This window comes from Sus scrofa, chromosome 3 (assembly GCF_054392235.1).
Source record: "Sus scrofa isolate SSC_HxYL_T2T_F1_AM1 chromosome 3, Sscrofa_HxYL_maternal_Yorkshire_Landrace_v2.0, whole genome shotgun sequence".
In the NCBI taxonomy this organism is placed as follows: Eukaryota; Metazoa; Chordata; class Mammalia; order Artiodactyla; family Suidae; genus Sus; species Sus scrofa.
Window position 1 is genome coordinate 110,715,627 of NC_139385.1, and position 16,417 is coordinate 110,732,043.

The 16,417-nt window shown below is 41.9% G+C and overlaps 2 long non-coding RNA genes across 35 annotated transcripts in view; one reads left to right on the plus strand and one right to left on the minus strand.

The window, feature by feature from the left end:
• LOC146404854 (uncharacterized) overlaps positions 1–16,417 on the minus strand; it is a 1,116,837-nt gene that overhangs the window by 524,717 nt on the left and 575,703 nt on the right. The window lies entirely within an intron of this gene.
• The window catches only part of LOC102165712 (uncharacterized), an 846,917-nt gene that overhangs the window by 232,313 nt on the left and 598,187 nt on the right, over positions 1–16,417 (plus strand). The window contains exon 1 of one of the 32 annotated variants that reach the window (XR_014842095.1): positions 4,428–4,514. The exons of 30 other annotated variants lie outside the window; for them this stretch is intronic. This is a non-coding gene — a long non-coding RNA (uncharacterized LOC102165712). Of the gene's footprint in view, positions 1–4,427; positions 4,515–16,417 lie in introns of those variants that run through there. One more of the 32 variants, XR_014842103.1, reaches the window with a different exon arrangement.

Sequence of the window (16,417 nt, forward strand, 5' to 3'; positions counted from 1 at the left end):
GAGACCCCTTGCTTCTTATTTCAGTGAAGACTTGGTGAGGGACCTTGGAGGAGTTACTAGGTGTACCTATAAATGACAGTAAAAGTCCCCACATCTTTCCTGGTCTTCAGGGACTCTTGGAGGGTATATGAGAGAAAGAAAGGGATGCAAGGGAAGAAGAAGGGCCCTGGATTGGGATTCTGAGGGCTATGGTGTCACCTGCCTTCTTTTGTGCAGTTGTGGACAAATCCTCACATCTCTTTGTGTCTCCATTTTCCTGTTGGTAAAATGAGGATAATAATAAATAGCTGCCTTCTTAATCTAAGAGGCATTCTGGGGAGACCCTGATATGACTGTAGCTGTCAGGAAGAAAGAGAAGATATGAAGTAGATGAGATCACGTGAGCCAGGAGGTAAGTGCTGAGAAGGAACTGAGTAGAGGTGTATGTGTGTGCGGGTGACATCAGCATAGAGTAGGGGCCATGGGGATGTCAATCTGGCTGTCTCTTTTGGGAGGTGGGATGGGTCCTGGTGAGTACTGATGTTACGAATGGATTGGAAAAAGGCAAGGAGAAGGGGAAGATCTGTAGTGCTCTAGAGAGAGGAGGACAAGAGGAACACTAGTCTAGCCTGTCTGAAATTGGCAAGCTGTTTTCCTTTAAGACTAAGTTGGTCTAAGAAAGAGAGAACAAAGACCATCAATACCTAAGGGGTAAAATGGAGAAGTCAAGGAATTGTGAGACATTTGAACCATCATCTGGAAAAAGTCAAAATAGAGGTTTTTAATGGGTTGTGTTTTGGGTTTTCAGGCTGTGAAAACCAGTGGAATCCCCGTGAAGTCAGGGGAGAGGAAAAACATGCTTAACGATGGTGCTGTGTCCCTGGAAGCTTCTGATAGGGATAGAATAGGACAGTTACACAGGTAGTTGTAAAAGTCCCAGTAGGGGACCACAGACAGAGAGGGAAACCTAGAGAACTTTGGGAGACCACTGTAAGTTAACAGTGGCTCAAGAACGTTATCAGAATGTCATGGAACGAAATAGGCTTGCTTAACTAGAAAACATTGACTGTCCTAGTTTGACCTCATTGTGTCAAATACTCTCTTACCCGATACAAAGGAGGAGCTAGTGATGTAAATCTGATGTCTACTTGAAGAATGAGGACTAAGCCTGCCTTTTTCCCCTCCTCACTGTCCTTAGATTGCAAAAATGTAGCCCACCTAATCCTCAGGGCAGAGCTTCCTCGCCTGCCTGCTTGTATCCCTCACAGGTGTCTTAGCTTGATAAATCTATTTCTTGCCTGTCACTTTGGCTCTCACTGAATTCTTTCTGAGGTGCAAAGAACTGAGACTCAGTAAGTCCAGACACTAGGTAAGTGATTCTAATTAAAAAACAAGTCTCAGTCTGGGTTTAGGCTGGATTTGAGTCAGAGGTGTTTTGGTTTCACTTCCACAGATACCTTTAATTTTTGACCAGAAAATAGTCGTATGGCTACAGGGGAGAGTGGAACTATAGCTGTGTGTCCAGCTAAGTTTTCTATTACCGTTGATACAGGGGTACACTTAGAAGTCTCTGTCCCAAGGTTTAAATAAAACAGTGTGGAGTTCTTGTTGTGGCTTAGCAGAAACGAATCTGACTAGTATCCATGAGGATGCAGGTTTGATCCCTGGCCTCGCTCAGTGGGTTAAGGATCTGGCCATGCCGTAAGCTGTGGTGTAGGTTGCAGACTTGGCTCAGATCTGGTGTTGCTGGGGCTCTGGTGTAGGCTGGCGGCTACAGCTACCCTAGCCTGGGATTTTCCATATGCCGTGGGTGCGGCCCTAAAAAAAAAGAAGACAGCGTTTGTAAAAGAATTAACACAGTAACCAGGTCAGAGTAGACATTTAGTGTGAATTAACTATTGTTTTTGCCCCTTAGTTACATCAGGAACAGAAGGCCCACCAGAGGGAGGATGGGTGAGGATGGGGGGAAGTGAGTCCTGTGCCATGGAAAAGAAATTAGTTTGGCCAGAGTTTGGAGGTTTATAGTTGTTCTTTAAGATTTTTGTTTTGGAAATTGGTGTTCCAAAGACAGATAATCAAAATGGAAATGTGCTAAACAGGGGGAGGGGGGCAGGTGGAAGAGGGTTAGATGAGGGTGAAATGTTTTAAAGAACTTTTGAATATGTTCACACAGCAACTTGGAGGAATACTTTTCTGATAAAAATTCTGAGCAAGAATTAGACAATATGTGTGAAAGGCTTTAAATTTTTAGGAGGAATGGAGCTATGCAAATCTGAAGTGTTGGCATTATTAGTAACAGTTATTTAATATTTGTCAAACACTTTGATCTTCAAAAGACAGGGGCTTATTGTGCACCAGGCAGGATGGTGGTAGGAAACATGAGCTCCCGGGGCCGGGGGTCGGGGGTGGGCGGGGGAGCGTCCTTTCCTAGTGACTAACGCCCCTTCTTTATCTGGGCAAAATAGAAGATTAGAGGCCACTTAGTTAATCTCACTGGGCCAGAAACACTCCCCTTTTCTCTGTTTCTTTTTTCTCCTTTCTCTTCTTCTCTACCAGCAGGGAAGAGTACATGCCCCTTTAAGCCTCAATTTCCTTTCTTTTTTCCTTTCAAATCCTTTGAGGAATTTTGGCTCTTGCTACAAGCCTGACTTTGACCAGCAAAGCCAAAGTTTTCTCAGGGATCCTGTTTTTCTTCAGAAATGGAACAATAGTGCCTGTCCCTGGTGTATGCTGAGAACTGAGACTCTGATCATGTTAGGGGTGGAGGGAAGAACATTGGATTTGGAGGTAGAAGCAGTGTTTCCTACTTATTAATGTAGTTATTTTGGGTAAGCCAGGATATGAAAGTGCTTCAGCATCCACAAAGCTCTATAGAAATGCTATTATCTTAGGGCAGAGTGGAGTCCCAGTTGGCCAAGTAAGTGGAGATACAGGAACACACTGTAATTGATCCTACTTTCAAATGCCAGAGTTTGTTTGCCTCTGCAAGTAGTTGCCCTTCTTTAGGAGTGAGAATGTTTCATAGTTATCCATTTATGTCTTTTCCAACAAATTTTGTGTGTGTGTGTGTGTGTGTGTGTGTGTGTGTGTGTGTGTGTCTGTGCCTACAAAGTATAAAGTGCTATCCTGGACACTGGATACAACAATCCCTGGCCTCATGGAGTTTGGTCATGTGGGGTAATAAACAAGTCAACAAACAATTCGATTTGTAATTCCAGATTGTAATGTGTGATGGAGGGAACTGACAGAGCTGTGGTTGAGAATTCTGGGATGTGGACTGAAGGGAGCACCCTCTTCTGGCCTTTCCAGGATGCACCTCTTTGAGCTGGAAGGAACCCTGGGACATCACTGGCCCTTCCCTTCATCCTTGGTTGGACCTCTGTTTATGGATTCCAGACCCAGTTCATAGCAGTGATTCCAATGGCCAAGGCATGGAAACAACCTAAATCTCCATCCACAGAGGAACAGATAAAGATGTAGTACATATACACAATGGAATATTACTCAGCCATAAAAAAGAATGACATAATGCCATTTGTAGCCACATGGATGGGCCTGGAAATTCTTATACTAAGCGAAGTAAATCAGAAAGAGAAAGACAAATACCATCTGTTATCACTTATAATGTGGGATCTAAAATAACACAGATCAACATATCTGCAAAGCAGAAAAAGACTCACAGACATAGAGAACAGACTTGTGGTTGCCAAGGGGGAAGGGGATGGACAGGGAGGGAAAGATTAGGAGTTTGGGATTAGCAGAGGCAAGCTATTATATATAGAATGGATAAACAACAAGGTCCTGCTGTATAGCAGAGGGAACTATATTCAAGATCCTATGATATACCTTAAGGGAAAATAATATGAAAATATATACATATATATATATATATATATATATGTATAATTGAGTCTTTTTTTTGTACAGCAGAAATTAACATGGTAAATCAACTATACTTCAATAAAATTCAAAAAAAAAAAAAAAAAAAAAGGATCCCAGATGTAGGAGAGCTAATCTTGTTTCAGAACCACTGCTCTCAGCCATGGCCCCCCTGCCTCTGGCCCTATGCTGGGGAGAACATGCTGCTTCCTTGTCCCCCTCCCTGGGATCTGGAACCTCAGTGTCTCCTGCCACTTGTGTCTCCCCTCAACAGATGAGAGAGATTCCCAATCACCAGGCCTCCCCCACCAAAGCCTCTAGCCAGTGGCAACTGTGCCAGCAGCTTCTGGGTTGCCAGCTCCCTAGCCTGCAGGCTGAGTTAATAAATGCCAGAAACAAGTGTTTGGAGAGCTGACAAGCTTTTTATCAGGAGGCTAATGAAGCCTGCTTCCTTCTCATGCCCGCTTCCCTAGGACACCTTGGCATTGCCTCAGGTGGCCCCCTCTGCCCTTCCGGACCAGCCACTCTCCTGGGAGCCAGCCTGAAGCTCTTTGGCATTTAGGTCGTTTCTAAGCTATAAAACTCTGCCCTCTGAGATCGATCACATAATTACCATGAAATAGATGTGGGCAGTCACATCTAGGTAGAAATGAAAGGTAAGATGTAAGTGGCATGTGTTTACTTGGTCTTGCTGCCCTGGGGGTCTAATGGTCCAGTTTTGGTTGGCAAAGAGGACAGCTATTTGAGAGACCAGGTGGTGTTGTGAGTTGTGCCCTGAGCTGGGAGTCACAATATTTGGACTTGCTCCTGTCCAGATGGTGACGTTTGGTAAATCGGGTCACCTCTCAGGCTTCAGTTCCCTTACTTGTAAAATGAGGGGGATGGGCTAGTTGATGTACCCAGACCTTTCTACATCAAATGATGAGATTGTAGACAGCATTTCTGGATGCAGTCATTGAAAACAATACTTTCCAGTCTCTGTCCTTTTTCTGTTCCTCTCTTTCTCTCCTTTTTCTCTCTCTCTTTCTTTCTTTCTTTCTTTCTCTCTTTCTTTCTCTCTCTCTCTCTTTCTCTCTCTTTCTTTCTTTCTTTCTTTGTTTCTTTCTTTCTTTCTTTCTTTTTCATCCTTCCTTCTCTATCTTTCATCCTCTTCCTCCCTCTGTCCATCCCTCCCTTCCTTCTTTCCTTTCTACTGCACCCATGGCATATGGAAGTTCCCAGGCCGGGGGTCAAATCCTGGCCACAGCTGTAACCTCCACCCTGCTACAGACATGCCAGATCCTTAATTTGCTGCACTGGGCTGTGAATCAAATGTGCTCTGCCACAGAGGTAATGCTGGCTTTGTAACCCGCTACACCATAGTGGGAACTCCTCTTCCTTTTTAAGATAAAGAGTGGCTAGAAAGGGAAATCAGGGGTTAATTCTCTGCAGGTGATATAACATGTGATTCCATGGTTTCTTAGATTGGTGACGTAAATTCTTTGTCTGAGACTGATGTATAGTTTATGCAGAACAGAGAACCCTGCCTTGCACTCTTGCAGACTGGCCTCTGGCCTTTTCTGTGTTGGTAGGTTCAAGAAAGTGACTCATTTGTTCCCCCAGTCACCAGTGACAAGAAGGAGGGGAAGCCAGGTGTTGGTGGACAGGCAGTTGGTGGTGGGTGATTGGAATTGTTGGCATCTGTGTGCCTGCCTGACCCCCTCTTCTTTGAACACTCTGCCATCTCTATCCTGCTCCGTGTCCCCTTCTGGAGAGTGTATCACTTTAGGCTTCTCTGCTACTCTGGAGGGTGGGAGGAGAGGGAGGTCAGGGTTTTTTTTTTTTTTATTATAATGATTTTTATTTTTTCCATTATAGCTGGTTTACATGTGTTCCTCCTGCCTTAGCACCTTGCCCCACCCAGGGCTATGGTTCCCCCACAGTTCTGGCATCACTGGGCTCTGCTTATACTGTTCTATTGCTCATCCTTTCATTTCCAGGGCTTATTTAATGCAGTGGTTTCTTACTGGTGCATTTGTTCTCTTAATCCTGCCCAGCTTTCTACAAATAGTCTCATGTGGGGTGGAATCTGTTTCTTGTCAGGTCCTTGAATGTTATGACATCCAAAGAGGGCATGAAAAGTAACCAGGAGTTAAGAATACATTTATTTGCACTTCTTGACCATGGTTGTACTTTAGACTCCCAGGGGAGTTTTAAAAAAAATACTGTGCCTGGGCCCTGTCTCTAGAGAGTAAGACCTAGTGGTCCAAAATTGGGCCTGGGATTGATATTCTTGCAGTTCCCATTGTGGCTCAGCGGGTTAAGAACACAACATAGTGCCCGTGAGGGTGTGGGTTTGATCCCTGGCTTCGCTCAGTGGCTTAAGGATCTGGCATTGCCACAAGCTGTGGTGTAGCTCGCAGACGTGGCTTGGATTCCACGTTGCTGTGGCTGTGGCAAAGGCCAGCAGCTGCAGCCCTCATTCCACCCCTAGCCTGGGAACTTCCATATGCTCCAGGTGTGACTATAAAAGGAAAAAAAAAAATTCTCCATTGTGCTGCCTGAGTATAAAACAACCAATTCCACTGATTGGTATTTATTGTTGGGGCTTGGGACTATTCGCAATAGCCGAGACATGGAAATAACCTAAAGTTTTCCATTGATGGAGGAATGGATAAAGAAGATGTGGTGTATATTTATAATGGAATACTGCACAGACATAAAAAGAAGGTTGCATCTGTACGCTGAAAATAGTTTTTCCCAGTGTCTTGTTTTCTTCTTCTTAGTGGTGTCTTTTGATGAACAGAAGTTTTTAATTTTAATGAGGTCTAAGTTGTCAATTTCTTTCTTTTATGGTATGTAATTTTTGTGTCTGGTTCAAGATTTTACCAACCCCTGAAATCATGAAGACATTTTTCTGAGCTTTCTTCTGGAAGTATTAGGTCTGATCCATCCTAAGTTAATTTGTGGATACAGGGTGAGATTGAGTTGAGGTTCATTTTTCCATCTAGATATCTACATATTCCAGCAGCATTTGTAAAAAAAAAAAAAAAGGTAATTTTCATAGTCTGAATTGACTTCATAAAATCAATTTGTTGAAGTCACTTTGCTCTATGCGAGTGCCTATTTCTGGAATGCTTATTGTGTTCCATTTTATCCATTTGTCTATCCCTTTTCAATACCATACTATATTGATGACTGTAGATTTATAGTACACCTTAAAAGGTAGTGTTGGGAGTTTGCATTGTGGCTCAGTGAGTTATGAACCTGACTAGTATCCATGAGGATGCAGGTTCAGTCCCTGGCCTTGCTCAGTGGGTTAAGGATCTGGCATTGCCATGAGCTGCAGTGTAGGTCGCAGACGCACCTCTGATCCTGCATTGCTATGGCTGTGGCGTAGGCTGGTAACTAACTGCAGCTCTGATTCAACCCCTAGCCTGGGAACCTCCATACATCACAGATGAGGCCCTAAAAGGACAAAAAAAAAAAAAAAAAAAAAAAATCAGTTAGTGTAAAGCTTCCAACTTTATTTTTCTTTTTCAAAAATTATTTGAATATTCTAGAGCCTTTGAATTTCCTTCTGGAATTCAGAATCACAGTGTCTATTTCTTCAACATAGCTTGTTGGCATTTTTTTGGCATAACAATTTATATATCCATTTAGGGAGACCGTACATCTTAACAGTATTGCGCCTTTTATTTCATGAACCTGGCATATTTCTCCACTTATTTAGATCTTTTAAAATTTCTCCCAGAAATATCTTAAAGTTTTTTGTGAAAGGGCCTTGCACATATATCACTAGACTTATTTCCATGGGTATGACAGTGAGGTTGCTTTGTACATTAAAATTTTTATTTTTTAATTCTTTGTTGCTAGTGTAGAGAAAATTCAAGTTCCTGATGATTGCAGCATAATTACTCATTTACATTATTTCACAACAGTTTCACAATGTAAATACCAAAACTATAACAAATAATATAATTATTAAAATTAAGCATCTTTTCATTTCCTTAAGCATATGCTAATGTAGGGACCAGCAAATTATGACTATGAGTTGGTTGCCTGTTTTTGTCAATAAAGTTTTATTGGAACACAGCATGCTCATTCATTTACATATTGTCTCTGGCTGCTTTCTCACTATATCAGCAGAATTAAGTACATGCAAAAGAGAATGTGTGGCTCGTCACGGTGAATGTTTACAATTTGTCCCTTTAGGAAAAGGTTTGCTGGGGCATTCCCATACTGGCTCAGTGGAAATGAATCTAACTGGCATCCATGAGGATGCAGGTTTGATTCTTGGCCTTGCTCAGTGGGTTAAGGCATTACCATGAGCTGTGGTGTAGGTCACAGACATGGCTCGGATCCCGCTTAGCTGTGGCTGTGGCATAGGCCAGAGGCTACAGCTCCAGTCAATCCCTAGCCTGGGAACTTCCATGTGCTGTGGGTGTGGCCTTAAAAGACCAAAAAAGGAAAAAAAAAAAAAAAAAAAAAAAAAAAAGAAAGGTTTGCTGATCCTTGCCCTTAACAGCTTCTGAATGAGGACAATATTGACATTTGGACCAGATAATTTTTGGCTATGGGGGGCTGTCCTGTGCATTGTAGAATATTTAACAGCATTTCTGGCCTCTATTTATCAGATCTTGGTGGCAAGTCTCACTCCTTGTGGTAGTCACAAATGTCTCCAGATATTGCCACATTTCTCCACTAGTTGAGAACCACTGCCCTAAGGAGTTAGGGACAAGTTGTCAAAATACTGTATTTTAAAGTTCTTTTAAACATTTCTGTGTGGTTATGTCATCAAGTTGAAATGACATAGATCCATTTGGTTAATTTTGCCTTTGAATCTTAGCTTTGTTTTAACATTTAATTTGTTTTATAATTGTATCGAATATTTACATGTCAAATCTATAAAACAAAATATAGCTGGAGAAATCTAGCTCTAATTATTATGTACCTTTCACTCTGTGTTTTACCTACTGCTGTAAGTAATCATGAAGAGAGTTTTATTCCTCAACAGTATGTTTCTTTCTTCCCTTTCCTTCCTTCCCTTTCCTCCTCTTCTTCCTTTTTCCTTTTCTCCTCCTCCTCCTTTTATTATTTTTTCCTTTCAGTTTTATTCAAATGTAATTGACATATAGCACTGTATATGTGCAAGGTGCACAGCATAGGGACTTGGAATACACATGTCATGAAATGATTACCACAGTAAGTTTAAAGAACACACATCATCTCGTATTGTTACAAAATAAGAGAAAAAAAATTGTTCTTTTTTCTGTGATGAGAACTCTTAGGATTTACTCGCAATAATTTTTACATGTAATATACAGCAGTGTTAATCGCATGTTGTACACTGCATCTCTAGTCCTTATATATTGTATAACTGGAAGTTGGTGCCTTTTGACCTTCATTCATTTCTCCTCCCTCCACTCCTTACCTCTGGTAACCACAAATTTGATCTCTTTTTCTATGAGTTTGTCTCTGAAAAATAATTGACTTACAACACTATGTTAGTTCCTGGTAGACAACAGAGTGTTTCGTTATTTCTGTAACATTTCAAAATGAAGACTACTCTTCCTTTTTTACATATATATATATATATATATGTAAAGGCCTGTCTTACCAGGACAAAGAAAAGGATGAATGTGTCATCCAGGGCACATTCAAAACCACAATTCCGAACTAGAATGTGTGTGTGTGGGCATGATTGTGTCTGAATGAGCTGACACACCCCTTACAGACTGCTCCAGGTGCCTTCCTCATCTTGTCAGCTATTGTCTCTCAGGGTTCCAGTGGGAAACAGATGCTGTACTGATGGTGTCACTGAGGAGGTCTTAGTAAAAGCACTCTTTATAATGGTGTGCACAGGATTTAGGGGAACTGATAAGGTGTGGAGCATAACTCCAGGATCATGAGGCTCGGAGTGGAGCCATCCTACCCCTAGGCCTGGGGAGCAAGGGAAGAAGTGGTTATAGGAGCCCTTGGTGAGAGCTGTGCACCCAGCTCAGCTGACTTGGGAGGGAGGGAGCTAGATGATTTTAAAACCTGATTTTACTTTCTTCTTTCCTTCAAATACCCAACTGTGCTTCTCAATGTCTGGATCTAATTGAAGCCAAAGGGCAAGGGAATGACACATTGATGTAGCGTATGCTTTAAAGAGTCAGATGAAGAGAGGTAGAGAGGATTTGAAAAGTTAATTGGGAAATAACCAGCACATTACTTGTTTCAGCTACTTGTATAGAGAAAGAAAATCAGTGTCTATGGATCAGTAACCATCTGCTAGGCTCTGTGCCAGACATTCTTCTTTATACCATTCCTGGAAGCCAAGGTTCCTTTTTCTGGTGCCTCATAGGGGAGAAGCACTCAACCACTTACCCCAGAAGCGGGATTCAAAACTGTGTTGGCTCATTTCACAGCTGTTGTTTTGTTCATTCCACCCCAGTGGCCCATAACACCTGCTCAGGGAGACCAAGAGAAAACTGGAATGTCTGCAGCCTTCTGTGAACATTCTTTACTGCAGTAGAGAATGGAAAAAAAAAAAAAAAAAAGGGGAATAGACGGCTAACTGGAGGAAGTTGTCTTCTCGGCATCATAGGGCAGCATAGGGGTGATAATCACCTGCTCGACAAAGTGGGGACCTGGAGACCACAGGCAATTCAGTGGGTATTGATGCTTAGCACATTAGTCACAATCCGTGTCTTCAGGAAGTGCATCATTCACCAGATCTTTTTCCATGGGTTCTTATTTGGCGTTCATGGAGCCTTGGGAATCCATGGATGGAACTACATTCCAATATAATTGGTCCCTTTGTGATACAGTGTGGTTTATTTGTGCGTTTATAGACTTTTCTGACTGATGAAGACATCCCATGATACAAAAGACTAAGAACCCCTGTGTGACAAGGAATTCAACATTGGCTGGTAATAGAGGAGTTTAGTTTAAATGAGAATATGATTAGAAGTCACACATTTCTTGTAGAGGGCAGGAGAGGCACTAAATGTCAGGCCCATACTCATTATTCTGAGTGGGGCAAGGACAAGGCAATGCTTTCACTAAGTAGAGAACAAAGAAAGCAATCATCCAAGAAATATCAAGAAACATTTATTAAGTAGATATCAGGCATGGGAGTACCTGATAAAAAACAAGGGAAGGGCTGTAGCTCTAAGATTCCCCCTCCTTTTCTGTGCCCAGATATTAAATCTTGCCATAGATTCTCACCTTCTTTTGATGTGCAAGTTTGTTGTTTTTGGAAGACCCAAGACCTGATGACCTTTGCATGTATCCATAGAAAGACAAAGTCACAGAGGACATCAGAATCCATGAGATTCAACCTCCCCCCTAATGAAAGACACTCTTGCATAACTTGTTTGACAGCTGATTGTCTGATCTCTGCCTGATGTGCCAGAGATGGAACACTGCAGACCCTACAGGGCCCAACACTACAACGCTTAAGATCCAAAGGGCCCAACACTCTCTTTCTTTTTAATTTAGTATTAATGAAACAGCAGCAACACCACCATTAACATCATTTATGAAGCACTTACTGTATGCTAGGCACCGTGCTAAGCACTTTAAATGCATGATCCTCTTTAATCCTTAAAAATGATTCTGTGGGATTGGTGATATTACCTCTGTTTCATAGATGGATGAACTTAAACTTAGTAATTTGCTGCACATTTGTCATAGGTGTGTGTGTGTGTGTGTGTGTGTTCATGTGACTGTTACCCAGCTGCATTTCGTCTTTGGAAACATGTCTATTCCTGACCATTTTTTAATCAGGTTTTTTTTTTTTTTTCTTCTTTTTTTGGTCTTTTTAGGGCCCTACCTGCAGCATATGGGAGTTTCTAGGCTACGGGTCCAATTGGAGCTACAGCTGTTGGCCTATACCACAGCCACAGCACTTCGGGATCCTTAATCTGCTAAGCAGAGGCCAGGGATCGAGCCCGCCACCTCACAGTTACTAGCCAGATTCGTTTCCACTGTGCCACAATGGGAACTCCCTGGTTGTTTGTTTTTTGATATTGAGTTGTATGAGTTGCATTTATATTTGCTGAATATTACCCTCTCGGGGGTCATATCATTTGAAAACATTTTCCCCTGTTCATTAGTCCATCTCTTTTCTCTTACTCATGTTAATCTGGTATGTATCCAGGAATGCATCCTGGAGGTAGATTACGACCTCAAATGCTGTTTGCTTTGACTTGTCTCTTAATCCAGCTCTGGATTTGAGGTGGTGTTCAGGGTTAAAGGGTTGATGAAGAGAGGGGTTCTTAGCCCTGAGACAGATTTCCTCCTTCCTAAAATGATGTGGATATGTTCCATAGATACCTAAGGCTCATTCTGATTATGACACTGTAAGCCTATAAACTTGAAAATTGTGAACATGGGGATAAGAGAGAACAGTGTTGGTTGGCTTGGAGAAATAATAAATACATTTTTACATTAGATAAAATTATTTTTATCAAATTAATTACATATCATTTCTAAATAAAAAAAGGAACTATTTTTTTTTCCCTCCAGGCTTGATACTGAACCCAAGATATGCCTAGGTCCTGTTAATAGGACTTTGTAATTTTTAGTGTGTCCACTGGATGGCGAAATTGCTCCACAGTGTTAGTGAAACCATTTTACATTTTCAGATGAAGTGGGTTTTTAGGAGGCTGCTGAACCTGAGCTCCTTAAGGAGAAATATACAGTGGATAGAGCTAGAAGGGACTTCCGGAATTATCTAGTTCAATTCCTTTTATTTTAATTGTACTATTTTATTTTATGTATGTGATATATAAATACATTTTAATTGTAATGGAATCAAGCTTTATATAAACCCCTCCTCCTCTCGTCCTTACTTTCTCTCTGCTGTGCTAATTCCCCACTGCAGAGACAATCCATTTTCAACCCTTTGGGGTATTATGTACATTTAATATGTGTCTTTTCTTTCTTTTTTTGGCTGTACCTCTGGCATGTGGAAGTTCCTGGACCAGGGCTTGAACACCCACCACAAGCAATGACCTGAGCTGTAGCAGTGACAGTGCTGGATCCTTAATCCACTGAACCATGAGGGAGTTCCAATATATGTCTTTTCTTAATGAACTTTCATGTAAGATCCTGGTTTTGTAAATGAAGAAAGACACAATGTAGCATTTGGAGCCAACATTGTTTTTTTTTGGGGGGGGGGCTGTGCTTTGTTTAGAGTCACACAGTCTTGGGTTTTAAATGTTAATCTTACAACCTAATAGTTACCACTGTTGGCCAAGCTATTTAGCTCTCATCAGAGCCTCATTCTTCTCATCTTGCAAGCCCTTCAGGTGTCCTAAAAAAGATGAATACATACAAATGCTTCTAGCTCAGCTGGCCTGGCTGTAAGGATTAGTTTCCTTCCCTGTCACTCTTTGGCAAGTTCACACAACTCCAATAGTGGAGGAGCACAGTTTTCTCTATCCTGTGCCTCCTAGGAACCTTTACAAGATGTGAATACATGTGTGCATGCATAGCCACATGCAAACTCCAGCTTAATGACCCAGTGACCCATATCTATGAATCCTGCTGTTGCCAAAGCTTTCCCTGGCCACTGTGGCCTTGCTTCTGCCCAAGTTCAGGGAAGAAGTATATTTGCGGGCTGGAGGGAAACACTAGGGTGCAAAATGGCACAGAAATTCAGGAAGGTTCAATTGACTGGTATTCAAGTTCAGACTCAGCTCAGGTCTGCAAACTTGTACAAAACTCCTATGTTTTTTATGTCCAAGTTTCTTTATCTTTGAAACCAGAAAGAAAAAATTGGGCCACTTTAGAGCTTATGCTAATGAGAAGAAAAGCCCATGATTGCCTTCCTTTTTCCCTTGTTTTCCAGAAAGCTCAGAGCCACACTGGATGTGAATTGAAATCACTTCCTGTGCCCTCAGCTTTCTTGGGTAAATATCTTACATTTCATGGTTTTGTGTTATTATTTTAATGGTGAGAATTGTGGATCTGTAAAGGTGGTGGTGAGGAGACAGGGTGGATGTCTTGCTAATCCAGGTATGTGGGGTTTTAGGCTTTGCCCTTTGGAATACAATAGGTGTGAAGGGTTTTATACCCCCTTTTAAAATGTACTCTGGGAGTTGCTGTTGTGGCTCAGTGGTTAACTAATCTGACTAGGATCCATGAGGACCCAGGTTCGATCCCGGGCCTTGCTCAGTGGGTTAAGGATCTGGCGATGCCATAAGATGTGATGTAGTTTGCAGATGTGGCTTGCATCTGGTGTTGCTGTGGCTGTGGTGTAGCCCAGCAGTGACAGCTCTGATTCGACCCCTAGACTGGGAACCTCCATATGCTGCAGGTGTGACCCTAAAAAACAAAAAATAAAAAATAAAAAAGTGGAGTTCCCATCTTGGTACAGTGAAACCAATCCGACTAGGAACCATGAGGTTGTGGGTTTGATCCCTGGTCTCTCTCAGTGGGTTAAGGATCTGGTGTTGCTGTGAGCTGTGGTGTAGGTTGCAGACTTGGCTTGGATCTGGCATTGCTGTGGCTCTAGCATAGGTTGGCAGTAACAGCTCCCATTAGACCCCTAGCCTGGTAACCTCCATATGCCCCAGGTGTGGCACTAAAAAGACAAAAGACAAAAAAAGAAAAAAGTGTTGTACTCTGGAGTTCCCATTGTGGCTCGGTGGGGTATTAATGTCCCCGACTATTATTGTGTTATTGCTGATTTTTCCTTTTAAGGCTCTTGGCAGTTGCCTTATATTTTGAGGTGTTCCTGTGTTGGGTACATATATGTTTACAATTATTATATCGTCTTCTTCTTGGATTGATCCTTTGATCACTTACAGCAATGGACAGATCATCCAGATAGAAAACCAACAAGGACATAGGCCTTAAATGATGCATTAGATCAGATGGACTTAATAGATATTTATAGAACATTCCATCCAAAAGCAGCATAATAACATTCTTCTCAAGCACACATGAAACATTCTTTATGATAGATCACATTCTGGGCCACAAATCAAACCTCAGTGAATTAAAGAAAAATTGAAATCTTATCAAGCATCTTTTCCGACCACACAACTAAAGACTAGAAATCAACGACAAGAAAAAAAAAAAAAACCAAAAAACTGAAAAAACCCCACAAACACATGGAGACTAAACAACATGCTACTAAACAACCACTGGAACACTGAAGAAATCAAAGAGGAAATTAAAAAATATTTAGAAGCAAATGACAACAAAGGCACACCAATCCAAAATCTATGTATGCAGCAAAAGCAGTTCTAAGAGGGAAGTTTATAGCCATACAAGCCTACCTCAGGAAATAAGAAAAATCTCAAATAACCTAATGTTGCACCTAAAGCAACTAGAGAAAGAAGAACAAACAAAACCCAGAGTTAGCAGAAGGAGAGAAATCATGAAGATCAGAGCAGAAATAAATGAAATAGAAATGAAGGAAAGAATAGAAAAGATCACTGAAGCTAAAAGCTCGTTCTTTGAAAAGATCAGCAAAATTGATAAACCCTTAGCCAGACTCATCAAGAAAAAAAGAGAGAGGACTCAAGTCAATAAAATTAGAAATCAAGGGAAGCTTTGCAGGTTGATGGGGTTGTTCTGTCCCTGGGTAGACGAAGCTCCATCTGATGGGGACATGTGTGTTCCCTTGTCTGTCTGGTTCTGAGCTGCTCACTGAGTGATAGCTCTTTTCTCCTTTCTCACGTGGATGTGGATCTCATAGCCACCATGTAGTTTTCCTCAGGAGGAGAAAGGGGCTGTGTAGCCTGCCTTAGACATCACAACCTGCATTGTTAGGGAATCTTGTTCTGCCACTGTCCATGAAATGGGAAAGGTCTCTCCATTTGGTTCATATTCTGCCTAAATTGACCAAGAGTCAACTGGGGTTTCTGGGATGGGGTCGTGGACCTCCCCAAGGGGACTATCTCAAGGAGGCTCTGAGTCCCTGATTTTGGGGCTCCTGAATAATGCTTCTGAGATATAGAAGGATCAATTTTGCATTTAAGAAGAAAAGACGAAGATAGAGACCTCAGAGCAGAATCCTTCTTTCTTCTTTCTTCTTTCTTTTTAGGGCTGCATCTACGGCATATGGAAGTTCCCAGGCTTGAGGTCAATTTGGAGCTGCAGCTGCCGGCCTATGTATGCCACAGCCACAGCAATGCCAGATCTGAACCACATTTACAGCCTTCATTTTCATGGATACTAGTCAGGTCCTTAACTCACTGAGCCACAGTGGGGACTCCAGAATCTTTCAATCACTCTGCAAAGCACCTCTTTTGCTAGAAATTCTAGAATGAGCTTGCTGTGTGGCGAACAGGAATGGCCATTACCACTTTGCAGGTTTTCTCTCAGTCCAGGCATGTGGGCGGGGGGAGGGAGGACAAAGCTGCAGGATTTGGGTTTGAAACAAGTCTCTTCTCCTGATGTAAATGCTGAGCTTTCTAATGAAGAGGAAGCAGACACTTTGATGACACCAGGGAAACTCCTTCAAGTCACAGCAGAGGGGGTGGGAAGTGAGCCTTGACAGAGTCTCCCTTGAAGAGACTTAAATGAGTGACTTCTGGTCCTTTTTTTAGAGTTGGAGACAGGCACAGTCTACTGT